Source organism: Anabrus simplex, chromosome 5, assembly GCF_040414725.1.
Source record: "Anabrus simplex isolate iqAnaSimp1 chromosome 5, ASM4041472v1, whole genome shotgun sequence".
In the NCBI taxonomy this organism is placed as follows: Eukaryota; Metazoa; Arthropoda; class Insecta; order Orthoptera; family Tettigoniidae; genus Anabrus; species Anabrus simplex.
In genome coordinates this window covers 131254111-131278084 of record NC_090269.1, presented here as the reverse complement: position 1 = coordinate 131278084, position 23974 = coordinate 131254111, and the positions used below count along the sequence as shown (strand labels likewise).

The window sequence follows — 23974 nt, the reverse complement described above, 5'->3', positions numbered from 1 at the left end:
TTATGGCGACGATGGGACAGGGAAGGGCTAGGAGTGGGAAGGAAGCGGCCATGGCCTTGATTAAGGTACAGCCCCAACATTTGCCTGGTGTGAAAATGGGAAACCACGGAAAACCATCTTCAGGGCTGCCGACAGTGGGGTTCGAACCCACTATCCCCCGAATACTGGATACTGGCCGCACTTAAGCGACTGCAGCTATCTAGCTTGGTAAAGCAAGGGTGTAAATTATCGCCTTTATTGTTTATTTTATTTATTAATGAAATCTTGGATAGTCACGGGGGGAACAAATGGGCCGTGCCGGTGATTAATGGGTTGGAGGTACCAGGATTGATCAATGCAGATGATGTGATACTGATGAATCTAACGGCAGGAGGGATGCAGAGAAGCTTACATGCAGTGTCAGAGTTCGCGAAGAAATGGGCGCTGAAAATTAACGGGAACAAATCCAAAGTGCTAGTCACGCAGGCTTACAAAGGAAGGAAGAAAGATGCGAACTGGATGGTGCAGGGAGATAGGTTAGAACAAGTAAGCAAGTTGGAATATTTAGGAGTGATTATTAACAGAAAAGGGTCTTGGGATGATCAAATTAGGAGAGCGAGAAGTAAAGGGATGGCTGCCCTAGCCTCAGTCAAAAACTTGTTGGCTAAATTTCTGAGTATTAGCTATAAAACCTTGAGGCTAGTTTTTGGCTAGGAGCTTTACGTCGCACCGACACAGATAGGTCTTATGAGGCTAGTTTTAAGATCAGTTGTATTCGGTAGGGTAATGTATGGGGCAGAAGTTTGGGGGTTGGATGAAAAAACAGTGGAATTAAAACGAATTATTAGTGATTTTGGTAAGTTGGTGATGCGGCTCCCTCAGTGCACAGCGAATGCAAGGGTTGAATTAATGTGTGGGGAAGATACGGAAGTTGAGTGTGTGAAGAGAATTGTTAAATACTGGATGATTTTGAAAAGAGAAGAAGGCGGGATAGTGTTGCAAGCCGCGTACAAGCAACAACTGAAGAGCATGTATAAGGGTTGCTGGCTAGAAAAAATTACAGGATATTTGGAGAATATAGGCTCAGCGTACATGTGGGCTGCGGTTTGGACGAAGACAAAAGCCAGAGGGTGGAAGGTACTTTCCAGGATTAGAGATATGCAAAGACAGAGATTATTAGAAGAAATTAGGTTAAGAAGTTCCCTTAGTGTTTGGAATAAAGTATTAGAAGTAACTGGAATAAATATTAGGTATGTTGATAGGCTAAACGGGGGGGGGTTTATGGTGGTTGATAGGACTCCACAAGAACAAGGGGTGGTTAAAGGGTAGATATAAGATGGTACAGTAGAAGTCCGCTATAGCGAGTACGGCATACTGTATAACGAGAACTCCTTTATAGCAACGACTTTTTTCTGTCCCATCAAAATTCCTATACTAAACTGTGTATCGTCCTTCGGTTACAGCGAGAACCATATCACTAGCGCATCCGTTATTACGAGCAATTAAGCGTGCGCACGTTTTCCGTTACCGATATTTATGCACCCCAGCGATGATATTGCATGCAATCGATTACCTTCGGCATCGTTTCCTGGCTATGTGCACTAGTGATTTCTCTCGTCGACATTTGAAGGCGATGTCGGAGTCGATTAGTAATACCCGTCGACAGCTGTTCTATAAAGAAAATTCGAAATGAAAAAGAACATATTTTCGTAATAAATGCGTAAATGACGTGTCCGATAACGGATGTTAACTCGTTAAAAATTAAGGCTGACTAAACGACCGTTTAATTTTGAGGCTAAATACTGCACTTAAATAAGAATGGGATACACCTCGAGATATGACAGAGTGCTTAATTGATGTCAGAGGTTAGTTTATATTTTGTCGCGTCTGGTTAAATTACGGAAAGGCTATTATGAAAATTTATAGCGCTGGCCCTTGAAGTGTATTTTCATCATACGTATAGTACGGTTAAGTTAGGATACGTGACGCTGTTTGAATAAGAAAACTGAAACGTTTGCAACAAAATGTGATCGATCATCTTCGGTACGGTATAATTTTTTCACTTTGTGCATTTGCGAGCTCTCGTCATTCAAAGGCGATGTTGGAGTTGATTAGTAATACCCATCGACTGCTGTTCTCTAAAGAAAACTAGAAATGAAAGGATAACATGTTTTCGTAATAAATGCGTAAATAACGTGGCCGAAAGCAGTTGTTAACTCGTTAAAAATAAAGACTGAAGTAAACAATATCTTAATTTTAATGTTATATACGGAAATTAAGTAAGAATGTGATACACCTCAAGATATGGCAGAGTACATCACTGATTTCGGAGGATATTTCATATCTTCTCGTGTCTAGTTACGGCTATTTACATTTTAAATTTTTTGCGAGGAGGTTATTTCTCTACAAGCATTTCAAATATGTTTTTATGATAGGCTGCATATACGGTTATGTTAAGTGACGCTGTTTGAAGCAGAAAGTTGAGGTGTTTGCCACATAAATCTCTGGAATGATACCGTATTTTTCCGAATCCAAGACTTTTCTCAGAAACTCATGCGAAAACTTAAGGGTTGTTGCATTCGCGGCCTAACAGTAAGTTAATAGATACCACTAGCAACTACCGCGGTAACCACGCTGCTTCTTTTCACACGCACACAGAACTCGTTGACAATAAACGACCGCCTCTTTACAACACATCGCTAGCCGCGACAACCGGTTGTGCAGTGCCTGTGTGTTTATCAAATCTGCAGATTGGCATCAAAACATGCGACCCTTCGAATTCTTAGAAAAGCCATGGCTACTCGGTGGCAGAGTCATAACACGTCTATTGTACTTGACGCTTAGTAAAATTAAGGTTTATACACAGCAGGAATATTTTCGTGATGGACAGTCGTATTGTAAAGATATGTGGAAAAGGTATTGCCGGCAAATTTTCAACCCGTTCTAGTCGATATAATGATGCCAATTTTAAGTTAATGTTTATTAAACACTCGGAAATGCAGTATAATTCTGCAGCCGCAAGAAAATACGGCATAGGCCTAACTAAAGCCAATATTTGGCGTTAGCATGAAGACAAAGACCTAAAAAAAAAGCGTACTGCACAAAAAATGCATTCAGTGGTCCGCAACAAGGACGCTTTAAAGAAATCGAAGGTGAAATTGTGAGGTATGTGCACGAAAAACGCAAGGGCGGAATGACCATACCGTGGCACAATAAACTCGTTCGTTGACTTTCAACGTTCGCAATTAGACCTATACATCGCTAGCCGCTGAATTCGGCCGAGCCCGACAAGCGAGACATGCGTGTAGCGGTAGCCGGTTATATCTGACGCTGCGTAAAAGTAACAGTTTTATAGACAGCAAGAATAATTTCCTGATGGATCGTTGTATCGTAGAGACACGTGGAATAAGTATTGCTGGAAAATTTTCAACGTGGGGTTCTTCTTGGATTCGGAGAAATACGCTACTATATTTTTCCAGAAATAAATTAAACATACACTTTCACCTAGTATCGGATTACGAAAAATAACAAACACGTAAGCCGTAGTGTGGATATCATCTGTGGAAACACAAGTTTTGAACAAACTGATTGCCGTTTCATACCGATTTTAATGTGCATGAAGGGTTTTCCTTCTTTTATACAAAAATCAGATATAACGACAATCCGTTATAGCGAGAATTCATAACAGCGAAAAATTCACTCTACTTTATGTGAATTATGTGGGGTAGTAAGCAAAGATTTTCACTTAATTGCTGATTGTAAAGAAACAAGTAAGTTAAGGAATAGTCTATTGAGTGCCAAACATCGTGAATTATTATGTAGGTGGTTTGAAATGTTCTCAGAATGTACTAGAATTAAGTATCTTAGCTCGGTGGAACTGCTTTTATTTTTCAACATAGTCTCCCTGTAGACTAATGCATTTGGTCCAGCGATGTTCCAATGACTTGATACCATCTCGAAAATGAGATTCCTCCAGGCCTGCAAAATACCTCTCCAATTCGGCTGTCAGTTCTTCCCTTGTAGAAAATCTCTGTCCACCGAGGAAAATTTTCAGCTTGGGGAATAGATGAAAGTCTGATGGTGCCAAATAAGGTGAATAAGGTGGATGTGGCAACAATTCGTACCCTAGTTTATGAAGTTTTGCCATGGAAATAACACTTGTGTGCAGAGGAGCCAAACCAGGCCTTGTTTCGCGTATCTTTTCCTGTAGTTGGTCTAGGAGGTTTACATAGTATTGCCCCATAATTGTTTGGCCAGTAGGAAGATAATGTATCAGCAGAATGCCTTTTGCATCCCAGAAAACTGAGGCCATGACCTTTCCGGCCGAACGCACTGCCTTTGCTTTCTTTGGTGGTGGTGAATCAGCATGTTTCCACTGCTCTGACTGCTGTTTTGTCTCTGGGGTATAGTAGTGGACCCAAGTTTCATCTGTAGTCACAAACCGGCGCAAAAAATCTTGTTGGTTGCACTGAAAACGGGCCAGACTTTGTTCGGACATTTCCAATCTGGTGCGTTTATTGTCCAATGTCAAGAGCCGCGGCACCCATCTTGCGGAAAAAATTTTCATGCCCAATTCTTCGGTTAAAATATAATATACTCGTTCAGAAGACATCCCTACAGCTTGAGCAATCTACCGCACTTTCAGTCGATGATCCTCCATGACCATTTTATGCACTTTTGCGATAAATTCTGGGGTCGTAACACTTTTTGGCCTTCCACTACGCGGATCATCATCCAAGCTCTCCCGACCAAATTTAAACTCACTGGTCCACTTGGCAACAGTTGAAAATGAAGAAGCAGAGTCCCCCCAATGTGTTCTGAAAGTCGGCATGAATTTCCTTTGCTTTCATACCTTTCTTTACAAAGTATTTAATCGCTGCTTGAATCTCAGTTTTTTCCATTGTCACAAATCACTACGCAGAAACAACAAAGAGTCTTCACTACTACACTACTGCAGCCAGAGTACTAACGCGCCACGTGTTCACTCACAAAGGATGTGTGATTATTGCGCGGGAACCTCGTTGCTCTAGCACTGACATCTAGCGGTGATTCCGAGAACTTTTCAAACCGTCCTCGTAGGAAAAAGGGATGAGCGGAATATTATAAGGTGGATTATCAGGCAATGGGAAGACGGGGGAGAGTTAAACAAGTACTTATGTGCCATTAAAAAAGCTTGTCAGAGAAAGTTGAGAGAAGAAGTGGCATAGGATGAATAAGTGGATATGTAAAGGTTGAAAAGTTGGAGGTGTGTTTAAGTCATTGAAAAAAGGAAGGTGAGTGTAATGTTCTAAGTTACAGTGCCGATTTGATTTTGTAACTGGAGGAGGCCTTATCGATCATGATACGGCAGGTTATTGTGTAACTGTTGACTAATAGTGTACTGTTATTCAGCCAGAGTAGGTCAGTGGACAAGAAATGCAAACTCAGTAGCTAAGCAGACAAGGACATGTGCTAATAGTTGATGAAACCTGATGTCTGCAGGTTTTGTAACGACGACTTGATATAATTGCTATGTGTAGAATTTAAGGATAGAGAAGGGCTAGATTGGATTTATTTCGGACTGGAATTGTAGCGTATTCAATTATTATTTTTATGATAGTTAATTGCAAGTATTATTTTTTGTATTATTATTATTATTATTATTAATTGTAGTACGTTAGCAGGATGGCACTTAGTTGTACATATTTGGGTATGTGCTGTTTTCTCACTGTTTTTGTATAGTTAATGGTGTAAGGGAGAGCAAGACATACTCGTAAGAGGATGGGGTAGGACAGGCCTACCCCAAAAAATGGAGATATATGTGGCATGAGGAGTGAGAGAGGCGGGGAACAGGACGAGAGCGGATTCAGCCCCACGTAGCCGGCCGCAAATGGAATGGTGAGAAAACTGCACTGTCATTTGGTAGGAGTAGTTGGGGTCCTTTTTTGGAACCCACAGGTAGGGCCGGTAGGGCCATCACTGGGAGGGGGGCCTTTTCTCACCAGGGGTGATGGCACGGCCGGACAGTAGTAGTAGGTAGCTAGCTTATCCTTTCTCATATTATTAATATTATTATCTTTTTATATTTTATTTATTTTGTTTCTTAATATTGTAAGGTGTTGGCGGGGTAAATAAGTAGGCCTAAATAAATAAGTACAGAACCTGGTAGCGTCCTATTTCTAAGATTTATTAACTTAGCACTCCAATTACAGATTTACACACACACAGACGACAGCCGAGATTACATCTTACGCAAGTACACTCACACGGTTCTCTCTCTCTCTCTCTCTCTCTCTCTCTCAGTTTCTCATGTTCCATCTACAATGACTGTAGCATGGCTTTCCAGTCTTGTTACAGGTATACAACCGTGGGAAGGAGCCAGGCTCACAATTGTGGGCATGGATAAACTTCTTTCCTACAAGAGAGTCATGGTCTGGATACCAGGACAACCAAAGGACAACAATGTCCTTTTGGGAAGAATGGCACGCCAGAACCATGGCTTAAATCCCACCAGCTGGAGGGTCTACGACCGCAAGGAGAAGAGAGGTGTCCGACTTGTGGTCAGCATGGACTCCAGAGACGTGGAGAAAGTGGTGGGGAAGAAGATCTTCTGCGGGGTGCATGTGGCTACCTTCACCTTGGTGGAGGGCAAGCGTGACAAGCAGAGGACCAACCCCACCACAGACAATACCGAGACTAAGAGGGGCGAAGAGCGGGAGCCTGGACAGGAACCTGGGCCAGCCAAGCCTCAAGACACATCGCGGGAAACGGAGCAGCACGTTCCGGAGACCGCATAAGGTAAAGTATTGCATGAAGTTAAGAATGATTACTTTCATACAAGCAAACATACAACATTGTATAGCGGCCTCTAGGGTACTTATTAGAAGTATCCAGAAGGGCAGGTTTTCGGTCGCCCTGATACAAGAACCCTGGCTCAGACAGGGGCATATCATGGTACTAAAATGTGCAGGTTTCACTTTATTCAGTGGAATAGCAGAGGAGAAGCCTAGAGCATGTATATTAGTTAAAGATGACAACGCCTGGGCTATACCAGGCTTCATTACTAGAGACCTGGTAGCAGTCCTAGTGAGATATGAAGAGGACGGACAGCCAAAAGACTTGGTTGTCTGCTCTGCATATTTCCCAGGAGACTCTGAATCTCCACCCCCGCCGGAGGAGTTCAAGAGACTGGTGATATACTGTAGGAAACAAGGATTAAACCTCATAGTAGTATGCGACGCCAATGCTCATCACAGCATTTGGGGAAGTAAATATACAAACCGAAGGGGAGAGCACCTCATAGAATTTCTATGTACAACTGATCTTGAGATCATGAATATTGGTGATACTCCTACCTTCATTAATAATAGAAGTGAGGGGATCATAGATCTTACCCTGGGTTCCATGGGAATCATACAGGAATTTAAGGACTGGAAGGTTTCTTTGGAGCCTTCCTTGTCAGATCATAGACACATTGTGTTTTATATAGAGGGCTCCCTCGAGGTCCCGTCTTATAAAAAACCTAGACGAACCGATTGGACGTCTTTTAGGGAGGATGTGAGGAGGGGACTGGAGGGAGGACCCTCAAATATAATTAAAAATAAAGAGGAGCTGGAGCTCAGTGTGAGTTTTCTCACACGGACACTGGTTATCTCTTACGAATTAAACTGCCCTATTGTTAAGGCAAAAAGAGTAACAGGAAGTTTCAAGCGGAATAGTTATCTTGAACACCTGAGGAGAAATACACGAAGGCTCTGGAATAAATACAGGGAACTTCAGGATCAAGAAAGCCTAGATTCTTACAAAGAAGGTACAAGTCAGAAGTCAAAAAGGCTTCTAGGAAATCTTGGAGACAGTTTTGTGATTCCATTGAAAGTCAACATGAAGCGGCAAGGCTTCATAAAATTTTAACCTTGGATAGAAGGGCAAGGCTGGGCTCACTGGAGTCTCCTTCGGGTGGATATACATCCACAGAGAGGGAGACCCTGAACTTACTGCTTGATGCCCACTTTCCAGGTTCAGTAGTCACGAATAGTGAGGTAGAATCGAGCGGATCCTTCAGACCCGATAAAAGTGGCTGGAAGGAAGCCGCAGAGATTGTTACCCCAAGAAGGGTCAAGTGGGCATTAGAATCCTTTGCCCCTTACAAAAGCCCAGGGGTGGATGGGATCTTCCCGGCACTTCTTCAAGAAGCGGGGGGAGGTCCTCATACCATACCTGGTCAGAATATTTAGAGCCTGTCTCACTATGGGGTACGTGTACTCCTTGTGGCATCAGGCGAAGGTGGTGTATATACCTAAACCCGGAAGGTCTTCATATACTAGACCTAAGGATTATAGACCCATTAGTCTAACGTCTTTTCTACTTAAGAACTTGGAAAGACTGGTGGATAGACATCAGGGAGAAAGTATTAAGAGACTTTCCCCTGCATTCTCATCAACATGCATATCAACCAGGGAAGTCGGTTGAGACGGCACTACACCAGCTAGTTTCTAGGCTGGAGAGTGCCTTGGATCAGCAACAACTTGCTATGGTTGTATTCCTAGATATAGAAGGGGCCTTTAATTATACATCTTTGGGCTCCATAGAACGTAGTCTAGAGAGAAGAGGAGTGAGCAGTATGCTCATAAAATGGATTTTGGCCTCACTGCAGGGCCGTCAAGTTCTGTTTACCCTCAATGCTGTAATGTTGAGAGCTAATATAGACAGGGGGTGTCCACAGGGAGGAGTATTATCACCAACATTATGGTGTCTGGTAGTGGATGAACTACTTACCAGGTTAAATGTTGGAGGAATATACGCCCAAGGCTATGCAGACGACATAAGCCTGATGGCGGTAGGAAATTTCCCCAGCACGGTTTCCGAGCTCGTACAGAGCTCTCTACGTAGGGTGGAAAGATGGTGCCACGAGACAGACTTGTCGGTTAACCCCGATAAGACGGAGCTCGTGGTATTTACCAAGAAGAGGAGGCTAGATGGACTGTCAGAGCCTTTCCTATTTGGGAAAAAACTAGCTAAGACAACCTCAGTTAAGTACATAGGGGTAATCCTTGAGGCAAGACTGAGCTGGAAGAAACATATAGATTATAAGGTGGATAAGGCTCGCAAGATTATGTGGGCCTGTCGCAGGGCCGTCGGGAAGTGGCTCTATATCTCTACTGTACGGCCCACGATCACATATGCATCTTTAGTCTGGTGGCCAGGTTCGGAGAGTAAAACTGTGACCACCAAGTTAAACAGTGTCCAAAGACTTGCGTGTCTAGGAATAACAGGGGCACTGGATACTACACCATTATGTGCAATGGAGGCCGTCCTAGGTTTTCCCCCCTTACATTTATATGTAAAGGCAATAACGGGAATGAGTGCCTATCGCCTCTGGTCACTCGGAGGATGGTCCTTCAAAAACCTGAATAGAGGTCATGCCTCTATTCTTACAAGGCTTCACCAGACTTGCCCTATGACAATGATGATCGGGGATCTGATGAAGCCTAGCTTTAATTTGGATTATAAATTTACAGTGGTGATACCACAAGGGAGGAGTGGGCCGCGGATGCTGGGGCCCGTCTTAAATCTGGGGGCTATACGTGGTACACAGATGGCTCGCGGACGGAGACGGGCACAGGCGCCGGGGTCTGGGGGCCTAAGACAAGGCTCTCCCTTCCTATGGGTAAATATGCTACTGTTTTCCAGGCTGAAGTATACGCAATACTAGCCTGTGCTGTATATATATGGAATATGCCTGGACACAGAAGACACATCACTATTTGTAGTGATAGCCAGGCAGCACTAAAAGCACTTTGTGCAGTTAAAACAACATCAAAACTAGTATGGGAATGCCAAAGGATGTTAGATCAGCTGTGTGAATTTAGCTCAGTTACCCTATTATGGGTCCCTGGGCACACAGGTATCAGTGTAAATGAAGAAGCTGACAAACTAGCGAAACAAGGCTCAAAAGGTTCTTTCATAGGACCAGAGCCTTTCCTGGGAGTGTCACTCCGAAGTGTGAGACTGGTAATATCCCAATGGACAAACCAGTCTCACTTAGATATTTGGAAGAGGTTAACTATAGCAAGGCAGGCACGTGAACTTATCGAAGGGCCTAGCCAAAGTTATAAAAAGGTCCCAATGAATTTGAATAGGACCAGAATGAGAATGGTAGTTGGACTGCTAACAGGCCACAATACCTTACAGAGACACCTACACATCATGAAAATCACTCAGGATCCGATGTGTAGAAGATGCGGTAAGGAGGAAGAGACCTCCGCGCATGTGTTATGTCAGTGCGAGGCTCTTGCTAGCACTAGACATCGATACCTTGGCTCACATTTTGTGAGCCTGGAAGACATCAGGAATGCCAATATCCGGACACTGGTATCCTTTATAGGAGTACTAGGGCTGGACTAGGCAAACCTGTTTAAGGGGCACAAAGGGTCTTCATAGACCTACGTGTGGAGCTCTGCGAAGACAGGGCTCACCCATTTCTTATCTATCTATCTATCTATCCATCTACAATGACACACACAGGAGTCGTCGATTATGTACATTACACTCACTCAGCCACTCAGTCACACTCGCTAGCGCTGTCACGGTCCACAGCCTACGCATCAGTCTCGCAGGTCGGGATAGTATCCTCTGTTCACTCAATCCATCGAACCCTGTTCGCAGCCCGCACACGTCGGCACCCAGTGTTCCCTTCGCACTGCTCCAGAACACTCCAGGTTCTCCTCCAGCAGCCCGCCTCAAGGGACACACACACACAACATCAGGGAAACAGGAACGAGTCCTCGGCTCCAACAGGCAGATACTCTGTCAGGCTGACATCTCAGCCCAGGCTATCACTGACTGACTCCAGCGAACTCAATCTCACTCTCACTCATTCACTCACTCACTAACTGACTCTCACTCTAAGTTACTCCTCTCCTTATATACCTGCTCTGGGCCTTCCAGAACAGTCCGGATGCTAGATGTAACCAGGAACCTTGCGAGATAGAAGACTCCAGATTAATAGTCGAGTAATTTCCGTCATCCTCTGCTGTGAGACCGCGGACGGGGGCAAGAGGGCCGGCCTAGCACCAGTGTTGCTCATGATTGGCGCGCTCGAGCGTAAGGGGGGTGGGGCCGATACGATGACGCCCCAGGCACGTAGCGACTTGGCATGGCGGATGCTATAACCATTACAATATTAAATAGAGATGATGGACGTGGGATGTAGAGACTGAGGATGACTGCCATGGTGACCCTCCCCTGGGAGTGTCACGTTTCTGGAGTATCTGATGGACCTCATGGCATGCCCAAGGAGACTCGTGTTTCTTTTCTTTTGTTGTTAGTTGTTTGTGCATGGAAAGAGGCACTGTGAACATATATTGGGGCTAATCGCCTGTTATGTTCAATAAATACTAAATACCGTACACGTTTCACCAAGATGTGCCTATAACGTCTGCTATATAGCGTACACTGTGCTCATCCACCGCTAATGCCATGGCCCTTGCCGAGTTTTCAGGTGAAAGAATCATTATGACCTAATTTAGAAGCAAGACTAATTGTTGTAAGACAAACCGTAATGTCCACCACAATCCGAGACATGAGAATTCACAGCAATAAACCTTAATACAGCTGTTTGTGATTATTCTTGACCAAAGGCAGGAAAAGGCAGTATTATTGTCACGATTAATAATGTTTATCAATTATTTGGCTGAAACTTCTCAAATGGGCCAATTAATTTATGATACACTATGATAAAGATGTTGAGTCCCATAGCCATGCGTCTTGGTAGGTATGTCCAATAACGGACTAACTATATTGGTATTTTAATACACTAGCTAATATACCCGTGCTTCGCTATGGAATTCTCGGAAAAACTGTCTTTGTGGTTTTTCCAACTGAAGTCAACATAGGTCATTATAATGATGTCAGTAGGAATGTAGCAATTAAAAGTAATGTTATCATATAAAATACCCGATCAAATGGAAAACGGCACATTTTCTTACTTTTAACAAACAATACTACGGTGCCTATCTAACAGTTCTAAGTTCCAGTGCTGGAATGACCAGGCCGCAGACAGTCGCGAACACTCATCTGCCATTATTCCGTTAAATGTGCACACTGCTTATTCCAATCAGTGCTTCAGATTAGGGATTGAACAGCTGGAATGCTATGATGAACCAGTGTGTTACGTACCAGTAGTATCAGAAAATTTATGAACCAGAGGAATGACATGCTAAAGAAGAGAGATCTAACTCCCATGCTACTTTCCGCCAATATTCAGGCACCGTGGTCACCAACCCATGCTCCAAATTTCAGAGCCCCTGGGCCCCCTTTTGTCGCATCTTTCGACAAGCAGAGGATACCGTGGGTGTTATTGTACCGCTCCCCACCCACAGGGGGATGATTGTATATAGTTGCTGCTAAAGCTTTAATATTTTTTTGAAGTATTTATTTTCAATTTTATCACTGAGCTTATGTTGACAATGGAGCAAAGTCCCTGTAACGCATACTGGTGTAAAACATTAAATAAAGCTTGTGAAGTCTTATTTCATAAAGAAAATACAGTATATTGTAAGTTTTATGTGATATTTCTTCTGATATTCATCTACATCTCCTTGGCTGAATGGTCAACATAATGACCTTCAATTCAGAAGGCCTCAGGTTTGATTCCTGGCTGGGTTGGGGATTTAAACTGTGTATTGTTAATTCCTGTGGCTCAGACTGGGTTTTGTGTTCATCTCAATACACATCATTTACACACAACACACCACTGTATTAACCACCAATGAAACACACAACAGTGTGATTAATCCCTTCACATAAGGTTGGTATCAAGGACACCCGGCTGTAAAACTGAGCCAAATTCACACACACATGCTGGCCTCAAGAAATTGGGAAAAACACGTCAAAAAAAGAAGTTGCCATTGGTGATGTTGAGCCAATGGAGCACCATGGGCGTGGGATGGAAAAGTTTTCCAGTGTTCACTGTTATCACACAACACACTGTGCCATACAGCACAAGAAGGTGTATGGCCATTTTGTAGTGATTTGAGACTGACTGACATTTTTTCTATCGTAGAGCACACCAGCAGTAACTTCCTACTAACACATCCAGGCTGCATTTACCCTTGCTCTCGCACCACTGTTAAAGCCACCATTGTCTTGCAGAACTGAACCAAGATACAGAAAAGTGCATGCACATCATAGAGAGTTCCCTGAAAATGGGTACTAATTTCCCAGACATATGAAATCGATTCTTCGCAATTACAGTCGCAACCCATCACTAAATGAAACACAGGGTCTGTCCTAATATTTTATTGTAATGACTGGATTACAAGCAAGGATATCAGAAGTATAGAAATATGTACAAACTAAAGGAAAAATTATTTCACATATTCTCGTAACTTCCTTTCACAATTAGACTGTTGCAACATGCCCATGCCATGGGTTCCAAATAGCTTCGGTGTAGGAAATAATCACTACCAACATGCCTAAATAGCTGCAGAAACAACAACTAATCTAAAGTGATCCAACTTTTCAATATTAAATTTTTTTTAAGGTAATAATAATAATAATAATAATAATAATAATAATAATAATAATAATAATAATAATAATAATAATAGTATGGCCTCAGCTACCGTGTGCATACATTTCAATTTGACGCCATCTGGCTGTCTGCTCGTCAATTTCGACGTTCCGTTTTACTCTAGGCCCCCACTAGATGGCAGACTGAGTAAACCGAAACTCTCTTGGGCGTCTATGGCTGAGATTTAATGAATTTTGTCAGGTAAACACCAAATGTGTCACCAGAGATCTTTTACATGCCGACATCGTACGACATGGAGTGTCGAATGGACTTTTATCCACCCTTCAAAAATCAGACTACCTCTGCCGGGTTTTTCAGGTAACTACATACAACCAAGCATGCAGCGTTTTACTTTGACAATGTCAGAATGCTTAGGCTGTATTCAATTACTGAACATCTAAAGTGAACAAGGAAGGACAATGCAATATCTTCATGTGATACTATTTTCTGAAGGACCTATGATTTCTTAAAATTGACTGCCTCATCTGTGAGCAATTAATTACTTTTATCTATAACCAAAGATTATTTATTTACAATCCATTTTATCTTCTCTACACCATTCTAAAGAAAAGTTATACTCCGCACGGCTCATACTTCTAAATTGACGTTTTGTCAGATTTTGGCTCTGTCTGGTGGTTACGTGTTGAAGCATAGACATCCAACCAATCCCAATCTGCCATTCATATCGATTTATATCGGCAGAGCACGATCTCGAAACCCAGTTGCCAACTCTAATATTTACATTCGCCACGTGGTTAACCTATCTCGCTCAGCGTGTATGGTATTCGGTACGCTTTGCGATCTTTTGTATTTTCCTTCAGTAATCAGTGTGTTTTTCATATTGCTGGAGGGTTCTAGTGACTCAGATCGGTGGAGTGTTCCCTATGTAGGCCGTAACCTCCTTCCTGTGTCAGCCATTGGTGGCGAGTGATGTTTTATTTCCTCATTCTCTTTTATTCTTAATAATATATTCTCTTATTAGTGTCAGATGTTGTAAGTGTAGTTTTCGTGAATTTGTTTTCAATCCATATTCATTAGTTTTTCTGAGTAGGGTATTACATTTTACAAGGGTTGTTTACGGTGCTCGTATTGCATCAGCTGTCCTCGCGGGTGGAGCGCACTGGCAACAGAGGAAAGGCAATGGTCATTTGTTTTGCGAAACTTCAATTTAGAAGTAAGGCCGTGCGGACCATAGAATATCTGTAACAAACTGCTGAACACCTTAAACATAGCCTACCGTTATAAAACAGTCTAGCTTCTCTTTAAAACTTCAGGTTACTCTTGATTTAAATGGTTACAACTGTATTAATCCAAGTTACTGGTACTCATATCACCCCACAATCCATCCAAGAACCACTGTCATCAATTTCAACTCTCATTTTATATTTCCATATCAGCTACACATTTTCTTCTTAAAATATGTCTATTTCATGAGTTCATATGTATACATCTATATCTCCATTATAGACAGTTATGTTTTTCAGCATTCAGTCTGTAAACCTCTGAGAGTTAACTAATCTCCCCCACAATGCCTTCTTGCAACTAGCTCTGTGGCCACATTTAGTTCCAAACCTCTCATCATTAAATCAATAAGTCTATCATCACTTACGTCTCCGTCTACCTTTCTTACCCTTTATGTCTGAGTCTATTATTCTCAGGTAACATATCCTCAATTTGCCTCGCATAATCCCGCCACCGAAGCCCGTTTATAAGTTCAGCTTCGTCCATCGAGTTTATTCCTAACTTAGCCTTTATTCTCCTCATTTTGAGTACTCTCCTGTAAATGTTCCCAAATGTTTGTAGGAGTGATCATTCTCGCTACTTTCATGTCTGTTACTTCCAAATTATGAATAAGATATCCCGAGCCCACCCAGCTTTCACTCCCATACAGCAAAGTCTACCTGAAAACAGACTGATGCAAATATGTTTTGTCCAAGAAATGGCATCTTTCTTACAGAATACCACTGACTGCAACTGTGAATTTACTGCATTACCTTTGCTGCACCTAGATTTAATTTCACTGGCATACTGCACCACTTTTTCAGTGGAGATATCTACGAGCAATTACACTGTCCTTTGTTTCTTTCTTGCAGATTTCTCGCGGTCAACATGAATGAGCATTGCAGAAGGCTGTCAAATCTTGAACTTAATAACAAGTGGTATATTACATGCATGAGCGCTTTTTTTTTTCTTTTCTTTTCTTCCCATACGCATAACACAAGGAGTAGAACCACAACAGATAACAGTCACCGTAATGTAACAAAGTCCACAAGGTTTTGTAGTAGCAGTCAAAGGGACTGAATAATATTTCATTCAAATATTATGAAAGAAACAAACTCCTCAAGATTTTGGATTGACGTCCCTTTTGACTAAATACTTCATAAAGACAAACTACTACCAACAGAAAATCTGATCGTAAAAACAAGACTAGTTCGATGAAACTAACTAATTCAACATTTTACTGTTCAAAACTATTAAATTACAGTAGCAAGCCTCAAAATTAAAACCTGAAGCTGAATTCCAACGTATCAAAGATTTTAATCTTCAGATACCAATAAGTTTTAACTATAATTACGACTCAAATTTTAACACAGAAGTCAAATTACTGTTGTTTTTAATAAACTAGAACTTTGAGAAAACAATTTTAGCCAAATTTTCAACATTTGAAGATACTGTGTTTTGGACTCAATATCTTTAGAATTAACCGTTATTCCAATTCTAGTATAGTCATTCATATTGTTAAACTATTAATCTGTTCATAAATTCCTATGTTTATATATTTTATTAATTTTAGAATTATAATTAAGCACAAATTTGTCAAAGCAAATATGACAGGTCTCAACCTTGAGATGATTATATAGGCTGAGGATGCTTGAAATTCAAGCAAAACATGTCCCTATAAAATAGTGTTGTATTATTATGATCTAACAACATAAAACCAATTGTATTGAAAAGGTGGAATAAAAAAATTAAAAATCACAATTTGCAAGGATATTACTTGCTTTACGTCGCACTGACACAGATAGGTTTTATGGCGACGACGGGATAGGAAAGTACTAGTAGTGGGAAGGAATCAGCCGTGGCCTTAATTAAGGTACATCCCCAGCATTTGCCTAGTGTGAAAATGGGAAACCACGGGCTGGCGACAGTGGGGTTCGAACCCACTATCTCACGGATGCAAGCTCACAGCTACGCGCGCCAAACTGCATAGCCAACTCGCCCGGTGAAATGGCTGTAGGCCTCTAGAATTCCATAGGGAAATTAGCAACGCATTCTATGTTGGACAGTGAAGAAAAGCTGAATTAAGTTATCATTCAGGCTAGTGGCAAAGCCATTGGTCTGGATTGGTTAGGTACGGCTAGTGGAAAAGCCATTGGTCTGGATTGGTTAGGTCCGGCTAGTGATAAAACCATTGGTCTGGATTGGTTAGGTCTGGTTAGTGACGATTAGCAGCACATTCTATGATGGTCAGTAAAAGAAAAGCTGAATTAATCATTTGGGCTAATGACAAAGCCATTGGTCTGGATTGGTTAAGTTACTGACAAAACCACAGTTCTGGGATCAAGCAAACTCAACGAATTCCGTACAACAACAGCAGTGCATTCTATGTTGGATAGTGGCGAAAAGCTGACAGTGACATAGCCGTTCGTTACATGCCCCTGATGACAAAGAAATAACTTGATCTGGGTAAGTAGGGTCTCTACGAGACGTTGCTCGCAGTCATTAAAGAGTGGGTATTGCCAGGCACAATCATTATTTCCGATTGCTGGAAGGCGTACGACTGATTTGTGTACCTTCGTGTCAATTATAGAGTTTGAGGGATGTTCCACCATTCAACACACTGCAGCAGTTTTTAATTGTAAATGATTAATATCCCTGGTCTGGGGACTGGGTGTTTGTCTGGTCCTTAATGTTCCTTTCCTCACATTCAACACTTTACACTTCCACCATTTCAAAATACATGCAGGTTCACAACATATGGTGCAAAATAGGGGCAAAAGAACTTAGATCAACACCCCGAATAAATAGCTTTTTTTTTTTTTTAAAGGTCACTTTGCCAACTATTTTGTGGAATTCCTGTTCCAAGACCAACTTTACCGCTGACAAGAGGGTGTACAAATTTTTTAAGGCTGCAGGCGTGCACTATCCTACCCTCCATTAAGGTAAGTTCAATAGAAAATTATTGCTGTTCTGTATCATCCATTGTTTCATTGCATTTAGGCACGGGTTGGTAACAGAATGCATTTCACTTTATTGCTGGGAATGACATCTTATCTGATTGTATCTCATTCAATGGAAATACTACAGCATGCTTGAGCAATGAATAATGACGTGTGATAAATTATATTAGGTTATAAAAGTAAATGTATTTTTTTTTTTTTTTGCTAGGAGCTTTACGTCGCACCGACACAGATAGGTCTTATGGCGACGATGGGATAGGAAAGGCCTAGGAGTTGGAAGGCAGCGGCCGTGGCCTTAATTAAGGTACAGCCCCAGCATTTGCCTGGTGTGAAAATGGGAAACCACGGAAAACCATCTTCAGGGCTGCCGATAGTGGGATTCGAACCTACTATCTCCCGGATGCAAGCTCACAGCCGCGCGCCTCTACGCGCACGGCCAACTCGCCCGGTAAATGTATTTTTGTGGGCTGGCGGGTGGGTCCCTGGCTGTCGCAGTGAACACATCTCGCATCTACAGGGTATTCCAATTTATTTTTTTTTTTTTGCTACTTGCTTTATGTCGCACCGACACAGATAGGTCTTATGGCGACAATGGGAGAGGAAAGGGCTAGGAGTGGGAAGGAAGCAGCCATGGCCTTAAGGTACAGCCCCAGCATTTGCCTGGTGTGAAAATGGGAAACCACGGAAAACCATCTTCAGGGCTGCCGACAGTGGGGTTCGAACCCACTATCTCCCGGACGCAAGCTCACAGCTGCGCGCACCTAACCGCATGGCCAACTCGTCCAGTTATTGAATTTCTACCACCTAATGGTGTCTTTCCTCTAGAGGGGTGTAATGTAGGTCCTTTGTGTTGATAATCATGGGCGACCTGCACATCTGTGAGGATGGGGACTAAATCTAGGGTAGATTTCTAATGTTGAAGACAACAAACACCCAGACCCTGAGCAAGAGGATAAAATCGATCATGGTTAAAATCTCCGGCCCAGCCAGCAATTAAAACCTAGGCCAAACCCCAGCATACTAACCAATAAGCCATTTTTTTTTTTTTTCTTTTAATGCTATTTGTTTGGGGTGTCGACCTATTGAGATCTTTTGCCCCTACTTGCACCATGTGATATGAACCTGCGTGTAACTGTTGAATGTAAGGAAAGGAGTGTTAAGGACGACACAAACACCAGTCCCCAGGCCAGGGATATTAATCATTTACAATCAGAAACCCTAACCCAGCCGGGAATCGAACCCAGGGCCGCCGGGTGACAGGCGGACGCGTTGCCCCCTACACTGCGGGGCCGGACAACCAATAAGCCATGAAGTTGATCTATTTCATAGTGACAATATGAGTTTTGACTTGACAGTTAACCAGAAATCAGACATTGGTGCCAAATTGTTACAGGTACAAACAGCTGATTCACAAATGGAAATGTATGTATAAGACCAGAATCAATTATTCTTTGTAGCAACATGCATAACTCACTTAAGATTAACAATAACACAACATATTTAGGATAAGGCTATGGTAAGATAAAAATAGATCAATGATCTAACAGATAAAACTCAAGAAAAGGAAATTAAATTTCTACTGACCACCTAGAAGAGCTCTCATTGATGATAGTTTATCCTAAGGAAGAAAAAATCCTACAAAGGGAATACATCACTCATTTCTGAGTCACTATCGGCATTGTCATTGTCTATTGAGGTTTCGCTCTCGCTTGATCCAAACGAAATAACGTCTTCAACATAATCGTCTGTGATGCTTTCCCCTCTCCCGAACTTCACTTATCTCCGACAGTGTCTCACAACCTTGCTCCAGTCTTCCGGACTTATACGGCCTACGGCTTCCCAAAGAAGTCTTTCATCTTCCAAAGCTGTGAAGAATCTTATTCCTTCACTTGGACCCAAATAGGTTCTATGACGTTAAAATGGCACTGATATGGTGGAAGGCGAACAACTTTATTTCATCCACCACATAAACTGGGTACTAGGGCTTGTTTTGTTTCACAGATACATGTCATCGCGTGCTCCTTCAACCACTCAATCAACACTATTTCTAGCCGTCATTGTTTGTGCTTTGTCAAGAATGACTGAGTGAACCGACAAAGAGCGCAAAAGAATACAACACACAGCTGATAGCATGTGGTTATAATACACAACACATCGACAACAATGGTAACCGGAACTAGAGTCTAACGCGCTCTATCGGAGCAATCAGCTGCCTTTGATTGGCTGTTTATTAATTCACGTAGCCTCTGCCAAAAGACAGCACTCAAAAGTCAAGTCGAAACTCATAAGAACTGAACTATAACTTTATTCACTTCACTACAATTCTGAAAGGTAAACCATGATGTAAATTTTTTTAAATTGGTTTTATGTCGCACCAACACAGATAGGTCTTATAGCGATAATGGAAGAGGAAAGGGCTAAGAGTGGTAATAAGTGGCCATGGCCTTAATGAAGGTGCAGACCTAGCATTTGACTGGTGTGAAAAAGGGAAACAACGCAAAGACATCTTCAGGGCTGCCGTCAGTGGGGTTCAAACCCATTACCTCCCAAACACAACCTTACAGCTGCACGTCCCCAAGCACACAGCCAACTCAGTCAGTTATGAGGTCTGGTCTGGCAACAAAATAATGTTGCCAATTTGATGATACAGTGTGTGGTTGTCCCAATCCAAAATTTTCATACTTGTTTACATTGTAAAACTGCTGCTGTTAAATAAAGTTGCTCCTTCTTGCAAATCATCTCAATCAATTAAACAACAGGTACAGAACTTTGTACATTAATGTCATATGGAGTAAGTCTATGAAAGACTATCTAAAAGAAGGTATCAAAAAAACTTATATATTATGGAACATTCAATACAAAATAACTAGTAGGCCTAAATAAAAGCAGCAACACATCTACACTTCAGTTTACTCATTCCTACAATAAGATATCTTTACTGCAGTCTTTTTCACCAGAAAAACTACAAGTCCACAACTCCTACAACATTCCTCAGAATATGAGTAGGCCTACTCCCAGGGATGTAAATCATATCTGTAAACTCCAAAATGGAAACCATATGTACACGGTTCATACAATACTGGATATATAACCTAAAAATGAGTCTGGAAGCAAGACTATCGATACATATATGGTCACTGCTTCATATAGAGAGTAGAAGCAAATACAAAATCGCAATGATTTTGTAGATAAGGAAACCAAATTTGACACTGGAAAAATTAAAAATAATTTCTAGCAACAGGAATTAAATAATTTACGAGAAACGAAAACATCGTACCAATATAATTTGGATTATCATGATACAGATGTTAACAACCTTCTTATAATCATCGTAAGAAATCCGTAACACAGCACTATTTCGTGAATGTTACATTGTAAACATCAGAATACAAACGCAGATATCAAACAAGGAACGGAAATGCACATGCGAATAACTTAAGTTACCTGAGAGGTTATTATGAACAGTTCCTGGAGAAGCTTTTGGAATGGCTTTATCAAATGCACCTTTTCTCAACTCGATCAACATTGGCTCTTCAAAGTGATCAGCATACTTGAAGAATCATTCTTCTGCCCATTTGTAAAAGGTGTACTGGTTAGACTCCCGTTATCTTCAATCTCGATGCCTTTAAAAAGAAAAATAGATGTCTCAATTAAGGGCTGACGTTAGCTTGTATATTACCTCGAAGGCTTAACCTCTCTAATGCGATTTGACGTACGCAACACGAGAAGGGCTCATGCGAGCTTCCTTCCCCAAAACATGAGTATAAAACGACGCAATATTTAGCAACTACACTTATACGTCACATAAAACTACTTCACTATAAACTAATGTAACTTATCACATACTCTTAGGCTTCGATGTCAAATATAAAAGGCAACTAATAATCTCCGAGAACGCTATTTCATTGAATTCACATGATTGCCAACAGGCAAAACAATATCATGAAATCGCAATAATTATTACAGAGCAGCTAGTAAATAAAGATATTATATGATGGTACAATTATATGATATATATTTAATTAAAGTATACCTAGAAAGTATGTAGAAGGTATATGAGCTAACGATTTAATCATTAGACACAACGATATACAGGAACTTCCATTGACTATTGGCTAGGCCGAACAAAGGGCTCACGAACAAAATATCCCTAGATAGTAGGTTAGCAATGTACCGACTTTACTGTAATAGCTCTGTTGACAGTCGTAACGAAATACAGATTTATGGAATACAGAACTCGCAGTCAAGAAGGTAGATGCATGCCCACTGAATTTTCTGCTTTTCATGTTCAATTCCTTTTTTTTTGTTTTGTTTTTTTTGTTTTGTTTTCAAGGAATATTGCGTTTAGCGACTTCGCGCCTCAAACTAAGTCCCTAAATAAAACGATCAGTTACTTTCTAAGAAGTTTGTAGTATCATCATTTTTTTCTTTGATCACAGTCATGACGAAGGAGTTTTTTTTCCCTACCAGGAAAATTAGATTATCATTAGGCAAAAACCAAAGAGAAACACTAATCGAAGCAAAGAGTGCAAGAAGGTACTGGCAACGAGCTAGAAAGGAAAGAGGAACTTTCTTGTTGGTAACTTGGTAAACGGCTGCACGCAACGAGCTAGAATAACAGAGAGGCGGAAGCGCTGCCTGGGTGAACCTAATAGAACGAACGTCCGCCATGTTTCCTGTTGTCACACAAGCAAGGGGGGATGGCCTTTAAATGACGAAAAGTGTAGAAAATGCGCATTTTAGAATCGCTGGGGGAGAATTAAAGTCCGTTGCCGAAAGCTTGAAGCATCATATTGCAGCACGAGGCCAACATCACGATCAGTTGATTATAGGGTAGTTCGAAATCATCGCACAGTGACAGTGACGAAATCGGAACAAGAGCGTTACCTTGCTTGGCTGTTGTGGTTAAGCGTAAATTAGAACCTCATTCTGTTAATATTTATAAAATTATTGCATCCTCATGAGTACTGTGTTCCTTTCTTAATCTGTTTACCCTCCCGGGTTGGTTTTTCCCACGGACTCAGCGACGGATCCCACCTCTACCACCTCAAGGACAGTGTTCTGAAGCGTGAGACATTGGGTCGGGGGATACAACTGTGAGGGAGGGCTGCACCTGCTATGCTGAACAAGGGCCTTGTGGGGGGGGGGGGAGAAGGAAGCGCCCGTGGCCTTAAGTTAGGTACCATACCGGCATTTGCCTGGAGGAGAAGTGGGAAACCACGGAAAATCACTTTGAGGATGGCTGAGGTGGGAGTCGAACCCACTTCTACTCAGTTGACCTCCCCAGGCTGATAGATGCCGTTACAGCCCTCGTGCCCCTTTTCAAATTTCGTGGCGGAGCTGGGAATCGAACCCGGGCTTCCAGGGGTGGCAGCTGCTCACGCTAACCAGTGCACCACAGAGGCGGTCCATGAATACTTTACCACAATAATCGTTTAGTGTAATTATTTATTATAATATAGGAGGGATATCATGTTTCTCCCATTACCATATCATACTGGGATTACTAGCTTGAAAGTTGTCCATTATGAAGTGTGGCGTAGTTTTAAAAACCAAGGCAACAGACATCTACAATAAAGGCTGTATACATTTCAAAAATAGCAGTTAAATGCTGTATTTATCATACTTGGTGTACGTTTGAACGAAATAAGTGATTTTTTGTGGTTACGTTTTCTTGGTGGTGGGCGTTCCATTTCCTTTATTTGTAAATGTGAATGAAAATTACATAGGGCTGGAAATGTACGGAGCCTAAGCAACTGAATTGAGTGGGATACCATTTATCTCTTTTCGCCCTCACAACGCATTGTTCAGTTAATTCCTTGTTCTTTAAATGAAATCTGAAACAAAATTCGACAAATAATTACCGTGGCTATCCGTACTTTCGCTAAGTAAACAATAAAATGGATTTAATTACAAACAGAAATTACAAAAAGGAATCTCGGCTATAATTCAGTAATACTTACTTAAAGTACGATATATCCTTGGTTTTATTACTCCGATTAGTACAACCATACGCTGAGCTTACGGCTGGCATTCTTGAAAGCGAGAATCTATCTTTTCATTTCTTAAAACTTAGGGAATTAAATTAGCATGCACGATCTCCCTGTCACCTCAACATATGCTCTCGCGCCAATTCGCTTTGTTTTGACAACCGTTAACATGGCTGCCCCTTATCAACTTGCTTCAAGCAGGGAGCGCTGATGTCAGGTATACAGCCCCTCTATGTTATTCTAACTCGGCTCCACGTGATGATTCTGAAATT

At 41.7% G+C, this 23974-nt stretch overlaps 1 protein-coding gene across 5 annotated transcripts in view; it reads right to left on the bottom strand.

Moving 5' to 3' along the window:
* The window catches only part of Uba1 (ubiquitin-like activating enzyme 1), an 87503-nt gene extending 65627 nt beyond the window's left edge, over positions 1-21876 (bottom strand). For 3 of the 5 annotated variants that reach the window (XM_067147126.2, XM_067147127.2, XM_067147129.2), the window contains exons 1-2: positions 21559-21628; positions 21157-21335 (exon numbers count right to left, since the gene is read on the bottom strand). The gene's annotated coding sequence lies outside the window, so the exon portion shown is untranslated. The other 2 variants (XM_067147128.2, XM_067147130.2) reach the window with 2 other exon arrangements.
* Positions 21877-23974: the final 2098 nt, after the last annotated feature.